Source organism: Callorhinchus milii, unplaced genomic scaffold, assembly GCF_018977255.1.
Source record: "Callorhinchus milii isolate IMCB2004 unplaced genomic scaffold, IMCB_Cmil_1.0 Scaffold9, whole genome shotgun sequence".
NCBI lineage: Eukaryota > Metazoa > Chordata > Chondrichthyes > Chimaeriformes > Callorhinchidae > Callorhinchus > Callorhinchus milii.
This window is the reverse complement of record NW_024704750.1, coordinates 16,693,402-16,716,655: the sequence shown is the minus strand read 5'-3', so window position 1 is coordinate 16,716,655 and position 23,254 is coordinate 16,693,402. Positions and strand designations below refer to the sequence as shown.

At 42.9% G+C, this 23,254-nt stretch overlaps 1 non-coding gene across 1 annotated transcript; it reads left to right on the top strand.

Annotated features, from left to right (window-relative positions):
- Positions 1 to 3,454: 3,454 nt before the first annotated feature.
- Positions 3,455 to 3,526, top strand: trnal-cag. Its single transcript has one exon. It is a non-coding gene; the product is annotated as a tRNA-Leu (tRNA).
- The last annotated feature ends 19,728 nt before the right edge of the window (positions 3,527 to 23,254 follow it).

The following is a 23,254-nucleotide window of genomic DNA, read 5'->3' as shown; positions in this document are numbered from 1 at the left end:
CAAACGCTTTTTTTTTAAAAAAACTAAAGGAGCCTCTAATTTTCTTAGTGGTATAGGTGAGAACACTGGATTAGACCATTAGATTTGGCCAGAACTCTCAATTCACAATAAGGATTCCCTTCCCACACCTAGAAATCCTGAGAGAAGCTGGTTAGGCTTTTTAATCTTGTGTCTCTCTCCCTCCCACTTCCTTATTTTTGTCCCCAGTGCTGGGTTGCACTGACTTTGGCTGCTCGGTTCCCCTGGAATCTTGTTTGAACACTCATTCTTCGCCGCTCACTCACAAAACATGCAGTCACAACACTTTACTGTATATCTATCCTGTGAAGAGCTGTGAGATGACTCAATTATTATTATGTGAGCCCTCACATTGGGACTTTGAGATCACAGTCCAGGACGACACACCAGGATAGTGGTCGGAGAGTGGTACATTGTCAGAGGTGCCATTAAACCCAGGTCTTGATTGCCTGCTCTTCAGGAGGACATTAAATATCAAACAACAAAAGTTTACCTGCAATGAATTGGCTTTTAATCTGGATACAAGCTTTCCCCTATAACTTCCTTTAGTTTTCCTTTCGTCTTTCTTCCGTTTTATTCCTTCTTTTTCTGCCTCATTTTTTGAATTGTCTATTAATCCAAATTAACTCCCCCAGATAAATTAATTTGACTGGCTCTCATACAAATTGGCTGCTGCCCTCGTCTGTATAATATTTTATATCAAATACAAGTTTAACACTTTTTTCACATTGGGTCAATTTGGGGTCAGACATAACGAGTCAAATTGCCAGCTTCTGTACTGTAAATACTACGACACTTTTGAAAGAGAAGGTTCTTCCCTTCGCCTGGCCAACAATCCTCCAGATTAATTGCCCATTGACCTTGTGGCTTTTTGTGAGCTCTTGCTGTGTGCAAAAGAGTTGCCACGTTTAGCTATACTATGCTTGAGAATAGTTACTGCAATATAGAAGTTTGGAACATTGCAACGTGATAAGGCGCTACAAAAATGCAAGTCCGTAAGACTTAGACCCAGAAATAATAATCATTGATTTCGGTATAGTGCTTTATCACATCGTTGAGATGAGAGAAGCTAGTTAGGCTCTTTATCTTGTTTCAGACTATTCTGCAATAAGTGACATGGGAAGAGCCCAATTTAGTCCACACGCGTACACACGCACTTTCCAAAGTGGTTCACTCAATAGAAATCAAAAGCAAGACACCTGACTAAAGAACATGACCAAGACCACGAAGATCAAGTGCCTTGGGTTTGGGACAGAGGAAGAAGGAAACCTAGATACTGGAATTATGGTACTACATTTGCTGCTGCCCTGGCACCAATCAATTAGTACAGGCCACCTGAGACAGTACTGCAAGTTGCTGCCTCATTTCAATGGACTCGAGTGCTATGGAGGCAGGAAAGTATAAGTATAAATGTCTTCATTTTACTTCAACTTTCTCTTTTTTTATTAGAGATGGAATTAAAGTGAAGGCACTTATACTTTTTTTACAGCTGCATAACTGTAATAACAATAATCTTTACATTTGGTTTAGCGCCTCATCACATCATCACGATGTCTCAAAATGCTTCACAGGACATAATGTCAAGTGGATTGATTGTGTGAGCTGGATAGAAAACACTTATTCTGTAAAAAACTACTTCCTTGCAGTCCTCTTTGGTTAATGCTTAAAAAATGCTAAACAACACATCAGAATGTGACCAGCTTTACAATATATCCCTGATTGTTTGCTTGTCATCTGCCCATGTTTTTGTCATTCATGGTGAACTGCACACAGCTAGCAATCTGCAGCATCCAACAGTGCTCCCAGCTGTTTTCTCTCATTCACCACTCCATTCCCCTAAAAAGAGAGAACAAAACCAACGCCAAAAGGCAAATTCGGCAAAATGTATTCATTAATTTATAAATAAGTAAGCATCAAATGCAACATGTTTCTTAAAGGTGCAATGAAACATCTGCATGGATCATCACCTTTTGTGTGCCATCGAACCGTAGAAACATACAGCATAGTAAGAGGCCATACATCCCAAATATGATAGGTTGTTATCATATTTCTCCTTTTCAGATATTTATCTAATTCTTTATTGAAAGTTAACATGGACTCTGCCTCACCCACAGGTCCAGATAGGGCATTCTACATATCAAACCCTCTGTGTGTTTTTAAAAAAAGTCTAACCTCTTCCGTTACTCTTGAGGTAATTAACTTAAATCTAGCCCTCCAGGGACTGACTCACCAACCAGTGGAAATAATTTCTCTTGACTTCCTTAGAGAAGTGATCTGCTCAGGGTTTTAAATGGCTCAAAGGCAATGTAAAACCACAAAGCTCTGCCAGGGTGGATCCTCGGAATAATGTTAGGGGTGCTGAAGCAGTCAACAGTAGGCCACATTTGGATTTGTCAATGCATTTGGCCTCAGCCCAAGATCCTGCTGGAACAATGTTACATCTGCAGCTATCTTCTTTTTAAAAAAAATCTCACCTAAAAATTAAATTTCTCGTTTGCAAAAACAGTGCAGTGGTTTTCAAACTTTAAGGACTGATGCCCCTCTTTGTGTTATCGTACTTGGTTTCGCTGTTGGCAATAAGTACCTATCAAGGCTCTTCCCTTTTGATAGAAATTATAGAAAGTAACACACTAGCAGAATGGGCACTTAATAAATACAACTGCCATACTTATAATAATTATAATAATTATTAGAATCCTTCCATTCGATATAACGCCTTATCGTGTTTTTGAGAATATACTGTAAAATGAATTGGCTATATATTTTGTGGGTGAAAAGTGGCAGCCAATTGCGCATAGCAGGGTCCCACAAACAATTTTTTAGTATTATTTTATCCTTGTGCAAGACATGAGGCTGGAAAATTAGCAGTTGCTATAGCAATGTAGTTGAAGGTATATATCATCATTCTGCATTACTTACAGTTAATTTAATACACTAACATATTTGTGTACCAGAAGGGCAAACATGTAGCTTATATTGCGAAAAAAGTTCACCTGATTAAATCAGAGTAAAAAAAATGCTGTGCCCCACCCCGAGATTAACTTGCGCCCTGTGGGGGTGGTGGGGGCGGGTGCCCCAAATGTTGAAAACCACTGAGTTAGTGGAACTGTAACAAACAAGCCCTCTGGTGTAGGCGAGCTAAGCACCAGGCTGCAAGATCCCATACAAGGGAGGAGAGAAAAGAAAACAATACGATTATAAATTGAAGGGTAGATGCTGAAAGATCAGAGGCGGCAGGGATATACACACTGACATTTCTTGCAAGCAGCTGAGCTGCTTTGTTTTCCAGTTCACCCAAGCCTGAAAGTAACCCGCCCCCAGCAAGTTGACAAGTGGAAATTTCCAGCCCTGGATCACATTAGCCACGCTGAGGGTTGTGTACAAACGATTAAGAGATACCACTCAACATGTATGAATTCTTAGACTCCTGTAGTGGAGTCCTGTAGCCCAGTGGTTAGAGCACTCGTCTCAGAAGCAAGAGACCTGGGTTCGATTCCCGGCAGGGCGAAACCTTGGGCAAGTTTCCTCTCTCCACATGCCTAATAATAATCCCTCAAGAAAAAGCAATAATAAAATTGGTCACTTCAATTCATGACTGTTTGTAGGACACTGCTGTGCGCAATTGGCTGCCGCGTTTCGCCCACAAATATACAGTCAATTCACTTTACAGTATATTCTGTGAAGCGCTTTGAGACATCTAGAAGACGTAAAACGCGCTATATCAAATGCAAGGATTATTATTATTAGACTACCCAAGTGAAGGGCACTATATAAATGCAAGTTGTTGTTATTCTATGTAAGAGACACCACTGAACTCAACATAACACTGTTTGTAAGAGACGTCACGAAAACTCAACATAGCACTGTATGTAAGATCTTGTTACAGTGCTCTCACTGGAAAGCTAAGCTGTTTTAGCGAGTTAAACTCCAGTCGTACCCTAATCTACACTCTATGGACCTCCCATCCTCGGCTCTTGTCCATCTCAAGTATACACTACGGTGATGGGTTTTCACATGTGTCAGACAACTGGCTAATGAAGAAAAATTAGACAAGAATGGATCAGATCCCATCAAGCTTTGCATCCTATGTACTATGAGATTCTGAATTGTCATCGAACTAGAAATTCAAGCAAATACTGAACAACTCAAAATACTTTTTAACACAATGTGCATGCAACAGAGTAAATGAGATTTGCCCAGCAATTGGACTTGCACCCTGAAAACAGTAGTACCGAGACCACTGCTCCACACTTGCTAACGTCCACAGAAGCTTCCCAACTCTATACTTTATTCTTAAGCACAATTCTACACATATACAGTAATTAATATACTCTCCGCTGCCAGATACAAACACAAAATATCCAAAACCAATTTAATACAAGATCATATTCTGCCTTCAAAGCACATTGTCTAGGCAGAAATTGTCTTCAACTTCAGTGTGGGTTGTTTGGAAGGATCCATTTGCAGATCATTTTTGTCCAGATGTTTCGAGTCCTGGCCAGTCACTCACACATCAATGCCATGCAAAACTTGGTTAAAAGCAATTGTGGCAATCATCTTGTGAATTCCAAACCAAAAAAACAGTATTCTATGATACATTATCAGGACTGGGGGGCCTATTTCCCATACAAAGACCAAACTACATTAAAATTTGAACAAAGTACTTCAAAGGTTCTCTATTTCAATTTGCAATCCAGACCTCAAAGTTTTTTTTAAAAAGGTAAGTTAAGCATGGCTAACAGGGCTTCTTTCCTACAAGTTTCCATAGTCACAGGGGGCACAAATACAAATGTTTCCAGACATAAATATGCCAAGGAGTAATTTTAAGAACTGAATTTAAGCAGGAGATGTTGAGAGCAACTATAGGTTTTTTTGAGCGCTATTCAATTTTAAACAATTGTGTGCAAAATTTCCTGCTGTATTTTGGAATTCCATTCTGAAGTCCCTTCAGCCCCTCCGGTGCCTCTTTCAAGGCCCGTCTCAACACCTTCCTCTTCAACCGTGCCTTCGGTCACCCTCCTATCCCCATTCTCCCTGCTCTCCACCCTTCTTGATCTTAAACCCCAGCTCAGGTGCAAATCCTTGACTGTCCAGGGCTTTGGGACACCCTCCGGACGTGAAAGGTGCTATACAAATGCAAATTACACCAATTTGTAAGGTGCAAATTGTTGTTGCATTTGCTTACAAGATACAGTCACAGTAAGCCCTGTGAAGCGTCTTGAGACTCGACAACCTGAAGAGGCGCTATATCAAATACAAGGATTACTATCATTATTATCCTATTGTGCCTCTTTACAACTGGATTTTCGGGTAATATGTAAAGAGCATTTGCATTCCACAAAATTCGGATCCCTAGGAATTAACACATTAAGTTGTGGAATAAAAATATCCAACAGAGCTGGTGCTGATAAGTGTAGTGATCAAAATAACACACAGGTTAACAAGCCCACATACTACCATATTCAAAGCCAAAGTGGATGCCAAGCCGGGGAGGGAGGAGGGAAGATAGTAGGTAACCATAGGCACTGCTGAAGAGGTAGGTTTTAAAGTGGGACACAGATGGAGAGACGGGTGAGATGGACAGAGTGAGGAAGGGAGTTCCAGGGTTTAGGCGCATAGAATGTGTAGAAGAAAGTGGAAAAACCAACAGTTTGTTTTACACCAAAAGGGGATCTCATACTTCAGCTCTGACCTCTACTCAAACAGAATACATCCCAGGAGCATCTCACGATTGCTATGCAAGCCTAAAACTAGAGGTTCACGTCAGCTGACCACCTTGATGGGTTCTTAGTGACGATACAGATTGCAGAAAGGGTCAGCATCAGGCAAGAGCAGAAGAAAAATAAACATTTTCTTAAATAAACTCAAAAATCTGGCAGATCGGGACATTCAGGAAGTGTCTGTGACCAGGGCGCAGGGAGATCTCTGCTCGATTGCTGCACCAAGGCGCCCTGAGTCCATGGGATTGTAAACGGAGACATGAATTCTATTTTATTCCCGGTCGACTATTGAGATTCAAAGCTGTGGTTTAATTATGCTGTTAGCTTTCCCTGGTCTATTCATGCTAAACACAGAAAGTACACTAGTTTAACCCTTCTGCCCCCTTTCGAACTCTCACTGTGGCTCTTGCTCCTCGACATATTCAAACCTCAGTAGAGAAGGTTTTAAAATATTTGCCACGTTTGCACGGGTTAAGAAATAGTTTCACTTCACTCCTCTGTGCAGTGAGTCATCTGGCGTACAGTATAGAATCATAGAAATTTATACTACAGGAGGCCATTCGGCCCATCAAGTTTACACCGGCTCTCAGAGCAAGCTCTCCATTCCCCTCTACCCTGCTCTATCCCTATACCACATTAAGTCCTTTTCTTTCATGCATCCATCTACTTTCATCTTGAAACCCAGAATTGACCCTTTTTTTTTTAAGTTGAACAGCACTCGAGCCAACCGAATTTCACAATGGTCACCTACCCCTCAGTCCCAACTCGGCGACACACTAAAGCCATTCCGAGACGCTGCTCTGCGTGAAAGCAGCCATTATAAATCCAAGTTGTTGTTGCTGCTTCAATTGCCTTACTTGACAACATCCCAACAACTTTCTGAGAAACAAAATTCTAAAGTCTCCTTTCTTATTTTTTAGTACCTGACCAATTTAGTTAATGTTCATGCATGAAAAAATGTTGGCAATATAGTTGGCTGGAGGTGGGGAGGGGAGAACACAGCTAACTCTGCATAATCAGGCATCTGACTATAAGTTGTACTACTCAGCACCACACACCACAGTGACCCACTTACCTACTAAGTCGGCAGGTGGTAGGCCAGAACTTGTTTAAAAATGTATTCTTTCTACCATTTATGCTGGGTTTTAATGAAAGCTTCTTACTGACAAAAGGTAGTGATAGAGCACAGAACCATCCTCATAACAACAACAACTTACATTTATATAGCACCTTTCATTTCAAGAGGACATCCCAAGCCGCTGGATTTGTACCCCATCTGGGGTGGAGAACAAGGAGGGTGGGGAAAGGAGGGTGACTGAAGGTTCAGTCGAAGAGGCAGGTCTCAAGATGGACCTTGAAGGAGGCAAGGTGAAGGGACTGTGGGATGGAGTTACAAAAGGTGGAGCAGAAAGTTTGAACGCCCAACCACCGATGGTGAGGTGGGCAGAGTGGGGGACATGGAGAAGTGGAGAGTCGGCTGAGCGAAGGGAGCAGATAGGTTGGAATGGAGTTAGCAGGTCACAGAAATAGGGAGGAGCAAGCCCATGGAGGGCTTGAAAACAAGGAAAAGGATTTTGAACTCTATCCTCTGGGGAATGGGGAGCCAGTGGAGCTGGGCAAGGATGGGGGCGACAGAGCTTGGTGGTGTCACCACCTCGCCAGTTCCCCATCTCAGACCCAGGAACGTATGTAAAGAGCCGATAGTCTTTTCCTCTATTGGAGGAAGAACTTATGAGACAAGGAAGAAAAGGGAACAAATCTGAATTAAATATTATTACATCCGTTATACAGGCTGAGCCACAGCTAAAATCCTGTGGGAAACCGGTTGCTGCAACACGACTGAATCACTCTCTCTGGCCCCAAACCCTCTCGCTGCACTTTAATAATAATAATCCTTGCATTTGATATAGCACCTTATCACGTCGTTAAGAGGTCTCAAAGCGCTTCACAGAATGTATTGCTAAGGGATTAACTGTATTTTGTGGATGAAACATTGCACATACATCAAGACCGTTCTGCAGACCTGTCACAAACAGCATCCAACAAATAGCCGTGTGGATGAAGTACTTGTTTAGTTACTTTTACTCTGGCAGAATATTTCCCTTCTCCCCCTAAATCCGTACCCACAGTCACTGTGCAGCTGTTCAGTCACTCAGTAGTTCTGATGGTTCTCTCATGTGGGACAATTACAATAAAAACTCAATTATCTGCCTCCTGATCAGCAGTAATCATTTTCACATTTACAATACATTCTCCACTATTTTTCCAGGTTTCATTGGTTCAAAAGCTACAGCTGACAGTATTTTTTTTAAATACTCACACTGTCTTGCAGTTATGTAATTAAAGGGATTAAGCATCATTTAATTCTTGGTGGATATACTGTTCTGCTATTAATCAATTCCAACAACAGCAGTGGCTCAGCATTCTCAACCAAGCTGAAACCCCAAGTGGGGTGTTTGAACTCACAGTCTAATAAGGTCAAACTTCACTACAATTTTATCTGGGGGATTGCCGGCCAGAAGAAACTCGCTTCTCCTTTTGAATCGTGTCATGGGATCTTTGACGTCCAAGCTGAATAGTCATATGAACGACGTCTCACTGAAGAATGGCACCTCCAACAATGCAGCACACCTCAGCACTTCACTGGAGTGTCATCTAGGATGATACGAATTTGAAGTCCCAATACTGAATGCGAACCCACAACCTTGATTCAGTGATAAGAATGCGACCAACTAAGCCAAACACATCAGTCTACATTGGACTGAACAGCATTGTGAATCACAGTGCATGGATCCAATTAAACACTTTCACCCAAAAGATATGGTTTGTGAACTGAACAGGGCTCGAGACGACTGACTCAGGTTTCCCAACAGTTGACTGTGTTGTAAAGTAATTGCAATAATAAAGTGCTAACACAATACTGCTACTGTTTCGACACAACAGGGTAAACACTTTCCGCCAATAATCTATTATTTAAAATAATTTAGACAATAGGACGATAATCTAATAAAAGTATTATTTTGAAGTAAACTGTTTTCTGTTGAAGTTGTTGAAATTCTGCACTGGTATCATAAACCTTTTTTGTTACAGCAAAATCCTTCACATCACATGATAGTAAGTCGTACAATGCCAGTCTGTGTCCATAGTACTGGAACACTCTCAGCAATAGGCCTGACCCCAATGGCATAACTGAAATAGGAAAAATCGCCATGTAATGATCCAGAGCTACTCTGCACACTGCCAGCTGCTCGACTGCAAAAACTGAGTGAAGCGCATTGGATCACATCACAATACGACTTCAAAAGGTCGGTAGCCATCTGGCTTTCAGGCAAAGTGTGTTAACCAGAGATCCAATAGTCACTTTTGAAATGTCGACTGAAAAGTTATCCATATCCCACCTTCACTAGCCTTGGTTCGCTAGGCATACAAATTTGACGCACATCAGTCACTCCCTTCTGTAGATGTTTCCACACCTTTCACCATGAAAATGTCACACATCACAATGATTACACCTCCAATTTTCTCCAAAATGAATAAAAGTTGCATTTTATTTAGTGCCTTAATTTCTCAAAGAGCTTCATATGATTCAATATTTATTTGAAGGCAAACAAAAGAAAATCATAGACTACCCTTCAATGATCCAGAGTGATATTGGGAGAAAAGAGAGTGGGACGATATCGCTTCCCACTGCCTCATTTTGAAGGACGCAGCACCACCCACAATGCCTTCTTTTAAAAGTAACTTTTGGAACTGCATCCCACAGTCCCTTCACCTCGTCCCCTCCCTACTTCAAGGCCAATCTCAAGACCTTCCTCTGCCTTCAGTCAACCTCCTACCTCCATCCCTCCTGATCCCAACCCCCAGCTTGGGTACAAATCATTGACTGTCCAGCACCTTGGGACGTCCTTGCAACTTGAAAGGCTCTGTATAAATGCAATTTGTTGTTATCTGGCAATTTTGTTAGTTGGAGCCAAGTGCTCTTAGGCATATGTATTAACTTTGAGACTGATGCTAGAAACTCAGATGAATGAAGGAAAACATTTGTTGCATGTTAAGAATATAGTAATCAACTCAATTCTTATCCTATCGTTGGCCCGGGGTTGGGGGGGGGGGGAAAGAGAGCAGAGAGAAAGAATGATGGTGTTTGGATTCCTGCTCCTGGAATTCCAAGTGTTTGTATGTAAGGTGGGTGAGGGCAGGAGTCAGCGTGTGCAACACTATCCAGGGAAATACCATATAACAAAAGGCCATCAAAGGCATTGTGCCCGAGGCGTGCTGTCATCAGTGAAACTAACTCAGCAGGAGCTGCTGCCTTCAGGAGAGAATATTTGGAAAAAATTGGAAGATGGAGGGAGAAAAAAAAAATCCCTGTGTTGATGTGATTTTACCAATCCATGAAAATTGCAGTTAGTCACTGAATATCAGGTTCTTATTATACCCAGCCAGCAAAACATCCCCAATTTTGAATTCCTTTGCAACAATAACAAAATTACATTTGTATAGCACCTTTTACATCCGGAGGACTTCCCAAGGTGCTGGACAATTGGTGTTTCGGACCCAAGCTGAGGGCGGGATCGGGGAGGGCGAAGGAGGGTGACTGAAGGCATGGTTGAATAGGAGGGTCTTGAGACGAGTCTTGAAGGAGGCAAGTGAGGGAGCGAGGGGGAGGGACTGCAGGATAGAATTCAAGAGGGTGGGGCAGAGTGACTGAAGGCCCGGGCACGTGAAGCAGGCTGGAGCCAGCGGAGGGAGCAGGCAGGTTGGAAGGGGGTTAGGGGGTCGCAGAGGTAGGGGGGGCGCAAGGCCACAGAGGGCTTTGAAAGTGAGGACCAAGATCTTGAACTGTTTGATGGGAAGCCAGTGGCAAGGATGGGAGTGATAGGGTCACGGAGCCTGGTGCTGGAGAAGACACGAGGTATAGAGTTCTGGGTGATCAGTAGCCCATGGAGGGAGGAGTTGGGGAGGCCAACAAGCAGGGAGTTTGTGTAGTTGAGTCTGGATATTGTGAATGCATATATGAGGGTCTTGGCGGCCTGCAGTGTGAGATGGTAGCAGAGCCAAGCGATGTTGCGGAGGTGGGGGAAGGCAGAGCGGGTCATGCTACAGATGTGGGGCATGAAGGACATTTGAATCGATTATTCCAGGGATAATAATCCTTTAAAAGAAATCTAAAATAAATAATGTGGTCACTAAATCCATGACTAATAGTGGGACACTGCTGTGCACAATTGGCTACTGTGTTTTGCCCACAAAATAGTCAATTCACTTTACAGTATATTCTGTGAAGCGCTTTGAGATGTCTCAACTATGTGATAAGACGCTAGATCAAATGCAAGGATTATTATTATTAATTTTCTTTTGCCTACTGTAATCAAAAGTGCTTGTATGTTTTTCTTCCCAACCTGTCTCACATATAAACAGGTTACATTACTTGATCAACCACCCACGAATCCTGCTCAAGGAATGAAGGGACACTTCTGCCCCTCCCTACACCGCCCCGTTCCGTTCATCCTTCCACGGCCAATCCGGCTAAAACATTAAGTGTGAAAATTACTACTCTGATTCAGGCCAGTGTTTCACATGTTAGTATTTAGTCAGACTGTTACAGCTTGTGGTCACACCAAATATTTTCTTCTCCCAGCTCTTATGAACAATCATGCTGGGTACAGTTCTGCCTTCTGTTATCCTGTCCAGAAACCACTCTTCACATACTCTGGACATTCAGTTTTTGCAAGCTGTTGAAATTGGGGGAGGTGGCACCAGCGATAAACAAACCCTGACCTCACCCAACACCTACAGACGGTGGATGGTTGCTAGTTAAGCTATAAGCACAGAAAACCTTGGCTGAAAATACCACTCTCAAGAAAGTCGAGACCAATTGCAGCACCCTTACTTCCGTCCTAACCGTTCTGAGCATGGGGTCTCCTGCTCGGTGCTTAACTTTGGTTGGGAACAATGTCCCATCTGCCTGTTCAAGATGGCACGGCACTGTTTGAGAAAATAAGGGAGTTTTTCTCCGTGTCTGAGTCAACAATTCTCCAAATAAAATTGATTATTCACTTCATGGCTGTTTGTGGGACACTGCTGTGCACAAATTGGCTGTGGCGTTTGCCTACAAATACAGTTGCTCCTCTTCACAGTAACATCCTGTGAAGAGCTTTAAGATATATTGGTGACCTGATAAGGTGTTATATCAAATGCAAAGATTATTATTATTTAACACTGTGTGTTTGGGGTGAGGAAGATTCTCACGTGATCCTTCCTTTCTGTCTTTAACACACACATCTTATTCATAATTTTTTAAAACCATATAAGACGGTTAACTGAAATATAATATTAAGGTTCCCACCAGCTCAACAGCAAAGAATGATTAAAACAAGAAGCCATCTCATTAGATATCTTTCATCAACCAAGATAACTAAAGGCTTTGTAGAACAGCAAGAGGAACATTGATATCATGGAGTTGTTGTCAAATGGGAAAATGTCAGAAAAAGTCACAAGCATTCTAGGAAACCAAGATCCGCGCTCTCCTCACCCAGCTATTGAATCACACAGTAGAATCACAGAGAATCTGCTTTAAAAGCTGTCAAAAGTATACAATAGATCATCATCAAACAGCTTGACTGGCCAGTTGGTCTGGTAGTTTCTCCTGTTATAAAAGCTTCTTACAATGTGTAATACCTGCACCAAGTCAATCTGTTACCTTGGTTTCTAAAAAGCAACTCAGACCTGTGTTTAAGGAGCCTGAAACAGCAAGAGACGTGTACAACCCATTTCACCTGGGAGATTTCAAATTGTTGTAACCTCCTGAAAGGCAATGCTTTTAATGCACCAGCCAAGCATCATCGAGTGTAGCAACTATAGTGGAATGGGGGTGTAGAGGGAGATTCAATCCAGCTCTCCGATTTGGAGTCACAGTGCTTTACTACCCGACACAGCCTCCACACAGCCTCACATTAAGTAAAAACAAGCCAAGCACCATTCACATGCTGGCAGGTATACAAACCAGCCTGGATCGACCCCCTCCCACCCCTTGTTTTGCCTCTCTCTGTGGAAAAGCATCTCACATGCCAATTCCAACATCCTGGCTGAAATTAGAAACACAGCAGCTTTCTTTCATTTTACTCATTTTTTAAGTACTGTACACACAAAAAAACATTGGCGAGGTTTTGTGTTCATCGAGGTGCTGGAAAATAGAACATTTTCCAATTGCAGACCCCCAATGTCAACATCAAACACTCCCAAACCAGGAATTGTAGGGAATGAAAGCTATTCTGGCAATTTCCTCCATTATAAGGGCTTCATACAATATGCACTAAATCAATCTCTTACCTTCATTTCTAATTAGCAATACAGACCCCTGCTTAAGGAGGTCTTAAAACTGCAAGAGACATGTCTGTCTTATTTCAGCCCACCTCTTTAAAGGCAAGTTTACTCTCCTTTTGTCCAGTCTACAAAGTGAACCCATACTGGGTCAGTGTGACATTTCCATTTACCCAGGCTTGAATCTCTCTGGACTGTGTAGAGCGATTCACAATCTAGAACCAAATTTTGAGAACTAGATCGAGAAAGTCCAAAATTCATGTTGTGTCAGACAAGTACAGCCAAAAAAAGACTTGCATCCCATCAGTCTGGGTGAGATTAGAGACCAGGTGTCACTATGGCACACTCTAATACCTTCTCATCCACTTTTACTTCACAATATCAATAATAATCCATGCATTTGTTATAGTTACATCAAAGTCTCAGATCTTACATGTGGATGATGTCAAGTGAAGTGAATGTGTATATTGGAAGTAAACTTGCCAGCCAATTCATGCCCAACAATGTCTCCAAAACAGCAATAAAGTGACAAACATTCTGACTCAGCAGTGAGTGCTACCATCTGTCAACGTTACTGATTATAGATTTAAAATATGCACAACTAAATCTTTAAAATTGTAACAATTTTTTCCAATTATTAATAGCTATTCTTTTCCAATTTGTTTTTTTTATGTGCATCAGCCCAGCTCAGTTGGTAGTACTCTTGCCTTGGGGTCAGAATGATATGGGGTCAAGCCCTACGTTGGGACTTGGAACTCATACAGTCTAAACTGACACTCCAATGTATTCTTTGTTGGAGATGCTGTCCTTCGGATGAGACTTTAAACAGAGGCCACATCTGCCTATTCAGGTGGATATTAAAGATCTCATAACACTATTCAAAAAAAAAAGGGTCCTCACCAATAAGTCCCTAAATAAAAGTGGTCATTTGGTTCATAGCGGTTTGTGGAACATTGTTGTTTGCAAATTGGCTGTTGCATTCATCCACAAAACACATAATCACTACATGTTAAGGTATATCCTGCAAAGCCCTTTGAGGCCTCCTCCTCATGTGAAAAGTGCAACTGTATACCAAATGTAAATGTAAGGATTATTAAAAAAAAATCCTGCTGGGATTTGCTTGCTTGGAACTGAACCAATGCTTCCAACTGATAGCATATTATACATGGAGCGAAACTGCCATGTCTAACACTAAACAAGCGCGAAGGGAGGTGGCACAGATGACTTCAGTGTATTTATCACACCCGACTCTACTAGCGAGAAGAAAGAAGATAGTTGTGAGTTTCATAGAATGGAATACTGAAAAAAAATTCACAAAGGCCAACTGTGCACTCAGGGCCATCGAGCAAGATATGGTCACTGTGGATTTACTTTAATACATATTATACAAATATAAGCTCCTACTAAGAACTATTAATCAGGAGTTTCAGACTGTCTGTGCAAAAGGGTCGGTAACTGTAACTAAAGTGCCTTTCACACTTACGCATCAAGTCATCAATTCCACATCCCCAGTCAGACAGCCTCGTACAGAGTAAAGACAGATCAGAAGCCTTACAAGCCCACGTTCCTAGAAACATGACGTACTAAAACAACCACTAACGTTACCAACATCAGCAAAAAGAATGAATAAACACCCACAGGCTGAAGGGGAACACCAAAGGATGTTTTCGCCCTAAAAATCGAGAATAACTGGATAGAGCAACTAAGCTAGTTTTTTTTATTAAAAAGAGAGAAAAATTAAATAAATTAAAACTTTTTAAATAAAAAACAGTTTTTTTTAATCAAAGGTGGTTTCATCTTATTGCAATAATTGCTTGTGGCTATTCTTGTTGCCCTACTTAAGAGGAAAGCGGCCCAGTTCCTTTTTAAATTCTCAGATAAACACAAGTGTGGGCTGCTAAGCAAACTCACTGTTTAAAGGTATCTCTGCCTGGGAAAACATAACATTTTAACCAGCCACCTCTAAGCATAGTGTACTGGCGCAGCAATGTTTGTGCTGTTTGTGAATTCAGCAAGTTACCAACCTTTCAACCCTACACACATTTCTTCAAAAACAAAAAATGCTTCTCTATCCTTACCCCCCTCCTTCAACACCCACCCCGACCCCTTCCTCTCACATTTTCAGCTCGTTTTCGACCCACAGATTTGATTCCAGGCTTCCCTTAACTTCGCAACACACACAAAAATAGGGGGGTGGGTGAAGGGGGGGGGGGGTGCCAGAGTTACAGATTAGGAAATCTTTGTTTATTTATTAGGTCCTCGTTTATTTTTCAACACGAGAGAAAGAGAAAAACAACCACACAACCACACAAAAAAAAATCACACCAACAAAAACGTAACCAATTGGCCCTTCATTTTTCCCCCCCCACACACACACACAACACCCCCTACCCTCAAAACCCCAAATAATAATAAGTGAACGTTTCCCCCCCCCACACACACACACACACCACCCTCTACCCCACACCCTGCCCCAACCCCCTCTTCCTCAAAACCCAATAATAATAAGGGAACCTTTTTTCCACACACATGCAACACCCCATCTCCTACCCCAACCCTCACAACCCCCTAATAATAATAATAATATACATATACACAGAGAGAGAGAGAGAGAGCTCTACAAAACAACCCCAGACAAACAAGTGGGGGGGGGGGGGGTGGGGGGCTTTTTTTTTCAACCCACGTATAAGACTCACTCACCATGTACAAGGTGAAGGGGAAACAAAGGAGGAAGAGCCAGGTGTACAGATGGAAAGCGTTGACGAACGTGTTTTGATGGGGGTCGAAGTACCAGCCCCCGGTGATGGAAGCCCACACTCCCTGCCGCAGGATTTGCAGCGTCTGCGACCCCATCTCCGTCCGGCGCAGAAACAAAATGTCCCGGCGGCGGCGGCGCGAGAGCGGCCAATTTATTATGATGATTATTATTGTTTTTTTTGTGTGTGTGTGTCCGGAGGGGGGGTGGGGTGTGTGTGTGTGTGTGTGTGGGAGGGGGAGGCGTTAACTACCCCCCTTTGTCGGTGTAGGACGGTGCTGCGGTGCTGGCCGCCGGTCTACGCTCACTGCCAACCGCCATCTTGTCGTCGGGCAACGGCAGCGGCTGATGTCTCCTCCTCCCGGTCCTCCCGGGACAGCGCCGCCTTCCCGGCAACCCCCGCGACCAGCGCCCGGCAACCGCTCAGCTCAGCTCAGCCAGACTCAGGGGCGGGCGGGCGCCAAGGAGAACGCAGCGACGGCAAGAGCGGACCCCACTCCTCCCCTTTGGCTCCTCCCACTGCAGCGCCACACCACCGCCTGCTGGTGATTGTTGTTTCGTGTTTTTTTTGTGTGGGGTTCAGGGTCATGACGCACGCGGCAACCCATCACCGTCCTGTCCAATGTTTTGGAATGAAATGCGTGTGATTTCATCCTCCTTTCCCCCTGTGGACCTCCCTTGTTCTGTACCCCTAAACCTCCCTGGGGGGGGGGGTTTTTTCGCTGTACGGTGCGCGAAAAAAAATTGGCTTTGGGCGGGTGCCTAATTTTACCCCAAAAACTATTTGATATACTTGGGAATTGGGCAGATCGATGGCAGGTGAAATTCAACGTGGAGAAACGCAAAGGGCTTCTTCACGTGGGGGCGGGGAAAAAATGCGGAAGGGACTATTATTTAAATGAGAAGAAAATAATCTGTACGGGAAATTGACAATAGGTTGAAGCTATCGCAACAGTGCTCAGCAGCAGTGAGTAAGGCAAACCAAATGCTGGGCTGTATTAAAAGGGTAATATTGAGCCGAAATGGCGGGGTAATCACTGGCGCGACCACACTTGGTAATCGGTGTGCGGTTCTGGTTACCGCAATGTGAAAAGGATATTGCAGCGATTGAGAGGACACAGAGGAGGACAACCAAAATACACTACAATACAAAATTACATTTGTATAGCGCCTTTCACGTCCGGAAGATGTCCCAAGGCGCTTAGACGTTCAAGAGATTTGGACCTGAGCAGGGGTGTTGGGATAAGGGAGGGTGGAGGCAAGCGGGGTAGGAGGGTGGCCGAAGACGCGGTCGAAGAAGAGCGTGCTGAGACATGCCTTGAAGAAGGCAAGAGAGGGAGCAAGGCAAAGGGAATGTGGGATAGAGTTCCAAAGGGTGGGCTGAAGGCCTGACCACCGATGACGGGGCGGGCTGGAGCCGCCTAAGTGGGGACAAAAGCCTAATGTATTTAATCGGGAAAAAATCTTCCTGATTTAACTCTTCCAGTAAATATCCTGAGCTTGAATCCAATTCATCAACCAGGGGCGGATAATCTTTCAGTACTTGGCTTCTGAAAACCTCTCAGCGTTTTGATCCTCTCTTAAGCTTACGTGTTCCAGTGAATGCAGCCCTGTTTTTAACGAATCCTATCCCCATCGCTGTAAGCCCTGACTGATCCCTGGTGACACCAGTCACTGTGTTCCCAGACTGAATCAGGGGCTCCATAAATCACGATTGATTGGTATCGCTGAGAGAAGACACAAGACAGACTTTACATGGCAGTGCCTCCTTGACACCATGAGATGGCAGCAAACACACATCAGTTCCCTCTGGAACGAAACAACAGATATTGACGAGAGTAAGAATGAACGTGTATTATTATAGAAGATCCATGCCATGATCTCTACCTCCACACCCCCATCCCCACCCACCCCCCACCCCACCCCCAACCACGGCTTAACTAGGCAAAAATGTGGACGCAGAGTGACAGTATTGCCAGCTCTAAAGATACAGCATTTAACATTTGTCAGAGTGTTTGCATATTATTTCCCTGGCGCGAGTATACGAGGGACAATGTTAAGAGCATCAAACATTGCTGTCTTTTACATCTCCAGGACCCCAAAAAGGTGAAAATTGGCTCTGAGGAGGTGTATAGCACCACCCTGGGTGATGTGAAGTCTGACGTGTCTAAATTGGGAACATTGTTCTTCAAAAAGAGGGGAATGGTTGCGGGGAGGTCAATATTGAACAGCGGGTGGTGGGGCGCGGGGTGGGGGATGGCTGAGTTCGGGGGGTCATGTCACTGGGAATTAATGCAGTTTCTGGAGAAAATACTGATCCTTGCATTTGATATAGCACCTTATCACATCGTTGAGACATCTTAAAGCGCTTGACAGAATATATTGCAAATTCAATAGACTGTATATTTTGTGGGTGAAATATATATAGTAAATAGATTATATATAATAAATAGTGCGAAGGCATGTGATTGGGCTAAATGGATTGCTCTGTCATAGAGATATCGCAGACACAAATGGGACGCTCTTTTCCTTGCTGTAAATTTCTATGGTTCTGGCAGAACGATCTAATGAGAAAGAAATGAAGAGAAAAACTCTCCCAGAGGGCAGCAGAATAAAGTGCCTCATGTTGCGATCAATGAAATAGCACGGCCCATTAAAGAAAGCTGCCACGGTACTGAGCTCTCCTGCCGGTTGATAATGCAGAATGTGATTTGCAACCCCAGATCCCCTCACATCAAGGCTGTCCTTTGCCAGATGTCTTATCATTCTGTCGCCCTCTCAACCCCCCTCCACCCCCTTATTCATCTAAGATGTTCATGGTTTCTGGAAATGATTTCACTTGACAAAAAGGAGACGCATCACCTGAGGGCACACCAGGGAACATTGCCTAGGTTTGGCTCGGTAACGTGCAGGAATTGCAGGTCTTGCTGTAATATCTACACTAACAATGTAAAAGGGAAAGAGCAAGCACACACACACGTGCCAGGATTTCGCTGCTGGCAAAAAAGGCGGACACTACATTCAAAGACAACAGGGCTTAAATAGTCATCGACAGAGGTTAAGGGAAAAGAGTTGATATCATACTAATAATAATCCTTGCATTTGATATAGCATCTTATCATGTCTGTCTTATTTACTACTAGGTAAACAGAGATGTGTGGAGTAAGGAAATTTGCCCAATGTTTCCCCTTGCCCGGGAATCGGACCCAGGTCCTCTTGCTGTGAGGGAGTGCTCATCTGATTTAGCAGTGCTCTGAGTCACTACCCAACGTGAAGGGCACTATATCTGATAATAATAATCCTTGCATTTGATATAGTGCATTTCATGTCTTCGAGACATCACAACACACTCAAAGGATATACTGGAAAGTGGATTGACGGAGTATTTTGTGAGCGAAACACGGTAGCCAGCTGTGCACAGCAATATTCCACAAACGGCCATAGAGCGGGTGACCGATTTTATTTGGGGGATTGTTGCTGGGACACCGGGAGGAACTCCCTTTTCTTCGAATACCGTCGGGGGATGTTAAACCAATGTCCTGAACAGGCAGACGGGACCTTGTTTTAAAGTCATTGAAGGGCAGTACCTGCAACAATGCAACACCCCCCCCAGGACTGCAGTGGAGTGTCACCGTGGACTATGTGATTCCAATTCCCAACGCGGTGCTTGAACCCACAACCTATTGACTCAGAGGCGAGAGTGCTACCAGTGCGCCAGGCTGTTGTTGACTTGCGCGCCCTATGTAGGCTTTATGAGAACTGAATAGCGTCAAGCCAATTCTGTGCAGAGTTGGGATTAAGTCATTAGCTCCAGTAGAGTTATCACCAGCAATAGGTTGAATGGGCTGAATGATCACCTTGTGTGCTGTATTTTCTATGATTCCATGATCTGTAGATTTTATGAAGCTGCAGGTTTTCACAATAACTCCATCTCCACACAGAGGAATCAATACAGCACAACAGATGGTGACTAATAGGATACATTTGCGCACTCGATTTCCTGGGTTTCACTGTATATTTTTGGCTTTCTGTAAGTTTTGGAGGACTTTATAACTTTACAAGGAATAATTTCAATAAAATAGGTGTCAGCCTTGGATCATTTGGTAGCTCTCTCTCTTCTGATTCTGAAGGTTGTGGGTTCAAACCGTGCTTCCAGACTTTGAGCTCATCATCCAGGCTAACACTACAGAGCGGTCGTGGGGGGTGGTACAGCATTGTAGAAGGTGCTGTCCTTCAAATGAGACATTAAAAACCAATGTCCTGCCTGCTTGTTCTGTTAGATGTTAAAAATTCCATTCCACCATTCAAACAGAGAAAGGAGATTCTTGGTGTCCTGGCCAACAATCCCCAAAATAAAAAATTGGTCATTCACATTGTGGCTGTTTGCGAGGCATTGCTCCTGCAATTGGTTGCCTTGCTCACGTACAAAATACATAGTCACTACACTGTACAGTAAATCCCATGAAGTACTTTGAGATTTTTTCAATGACGTGATAAGGCGCAATATCAAATCCAAACATTATTATTATAAAACAATACATAACACTTATCTGGAACAGAAGACTCTTTTACCCATAATAATAAATGATAATAATAAATCTTGCATTTGATATAGTGCCTTATCATGTTATTGAGACATTTCAAAGTGCTACACAGAATATACTGTAAAGTTGATTGACTGTATATTTTTTATATATTATGTATTTACTGTTTATGTTTCTGCCAGTATATTTTTATATTTTTGATGGGGGGAAGACATCAAATTGAAATGGTCAGTGCAGCATTTTGTTTTGAATTTGTTGTTTTAAATTTAGACATGCTCACCTACAAATTCACAGTCACTCTACTTCACAGGGTGAAGCACTTTGAGACGTCCTCCCTACATGAAAAGCACTAAATTAAATGTGAGAGTTATTCAAATTATTATGATGACATTTTCTGAATCTGGCACTGTATTCAGCTTGCTGCCTTTCTGTTTGTCATTGGCTCTCGCTGTTCTTTCATTAAAGACATTGCTGTTTTACTACCAAAGAGAAAGCCTGTCGTAAACGTGTCAGACTTTTTCTCTGAATTGACCAATTCAGTCACTTACCAAAGCAAGGGCTCTTTTGTAACCTCTCTTTCATTCTGAAGCCAAGAAGCCCGTTGTGGTCCATTTGTGCGATTGAACAGTAAAACAAACAAATGAATCTTATGCTACTCTATCCTTCAATGCCAAATAGCTGTCTAATTTCCTCTTGTAATTTGCTGACACAATCTGCTTCTACCACTTCCCTGGGTAGAGTCTTTTCTGCACAGTTCCCACTCCGTAACGTAATTAAATCTGAACTGTCTGTTCGCCTTCCCTCTTCTGAGCACAAGTCTGTGCATTGTGGGCAAAATGCGGCAATCAATTGTGCACTGCAATGGTCCCACAAACAGCCACGGAGTTCCATTACCACAGAATAGAACAACAATAATAATAAGTACAGTGTAGGTTTACAAGGATGATACCAAGACTGTCAGGTTACTGCTATCTGGATAGGCAGAAGAGGTTGAGCCTTTTTCTTGCTAGAGAAGAGATGTTTAAGGGAGGACCTAATAAAAGTATTCAAAATTATAAAAGAGTTTGATAAGATTAACATATAGGCTGTTTCTACTGGCAGGAAGTCAATAACAACTTGCATTTATACAGCACCCCTCACACAAGGTAGTGTCCCGGAGAGCTTTTGTAATTGATCAGTAGTCAATCACTTCATGGCTGTTTGTGGGACATTGCTGTGCGCAAATTGGCTGCTGCATTCACTACAAAATATCTAGTCACGCCATGGTTCAATGCTCAAATTCTTCTCTCAGCTCCACACCCAAGTTAGCTATGGATTGTTTATCTGGGCAGCTATAATGTAGAATCTCTAACACTCTTTGAGCCGAGAATGCCAGTGGGACCTCTAAATATTTCACCTCAAGTTAAATTCTGCTTATCTTGCAGCCTCTGCATTATCAAACTTACAACTGTGTCTTGTGCAGTGACGGGGCTTCAGACAGACTACCTATAAGCGAAACTTGTGGACAATTAGCTACCTGTAAGTTATCCCACTTAATTTCTTGATCCTTTCAATGTGAGCCAAGATTGATCCAAAACTGAGAACAAAAAAGTGAGTGGTGACTTGCAGTCAATCTGGATCAAATGATTGACACCAATGGTAGAAAGTAGATAGCCTACAATGTGATCCCTTTAACAGACATTACCAGAGCAATTCATGCTTCAGTTTGACTGAATAAATTCAGAGCATTTAGGGCTCCCAACAAAGTCCCCCCAAACTGCAACAGTTTTAGATGTCAGCCTGGCTCACTGGGTAGCACTCTCACCTCTTGAGTCATGACACTACTTTCTTTGTATGAAATAAAGGCATTTAATTGAAAAACTAATAGAACTAATGTATCTGCTAGTGGCATCCTGAACCAGAACTCTATGTCTTCCATTGAAGGCAACGGGAACGTACATGGAAACTCATGCTGTGGGTAGTGTACTTTTTATGCATTCTTCTGGTTATTGTGGGTAATTCACAGTTAATGATAGTACATATGCACAGTTGTGTGGTAATCTGTTTTTAAAAAAATACATAGAATCCCTTTTGGATGACTTTGAGCCCCAAATTTGTTTGACTTTATAAACAAGAAGTGTGTTCAGCTCTTCCAAGCCATAAGACAATGATCCAATGATCTGGATTCCCACCCTGTGCCAGTGCTATACTATGATTCTTGTTACTTAGGCACCAAAGGTGCAGTGCAATCATGTATTCAGTAAAAACTACACGACTTATGAGAGCTGTTCTCACCAGTTTAAATATCAAGGGTGCTTGACCTTAAGTCATGTAGCGTAGTGGTTAGCACGGTCTCCTCGCCTCACAAGAGAGAGGACTCGGGTTCGATTCTGGGCAGGAAACTTGCCCAAGATTTTGCTCTGCCCGGGAATCAAACCAAGGTCCTCTCGCGAGGCAGCCGAGTGGTTGAACCACTATTCAGGAATCCATGTATTCTATAACTCCGATTATTAGCCCCCTCTCCAAAAAGCACTGTGACTTTGAAGCACTTGCCTCACTGTGTGCCTTCAAAGGGCATTTAATCCAAGAGAAAGGCAGAGGGAGAGCGAGAGAGAGAAGCAGTGGGGTATAATCATCTTTCAAGTTAAACCAATACCAGACCTTAAGTCCCGCAGCGACCTCCTATGACAAACCTCCTGCAGCTATCTGAGGTCACTGTGCTAGCAGGAGGGGAGCGAGAGAGAGGGAATGGCTTGTTCGCTTCCAAATAACCTGACATTCCCAATAATGCAATACAATTTACATTTATATAGCGCCTTTCATCCCTGGAAGATGTCTCCAATGAGCTTTTTGAAATGTGTGTTTAACAGAAGTAGCAGCTGAAATCGCAGGGGGTGGTTAGTGATGTATGATCT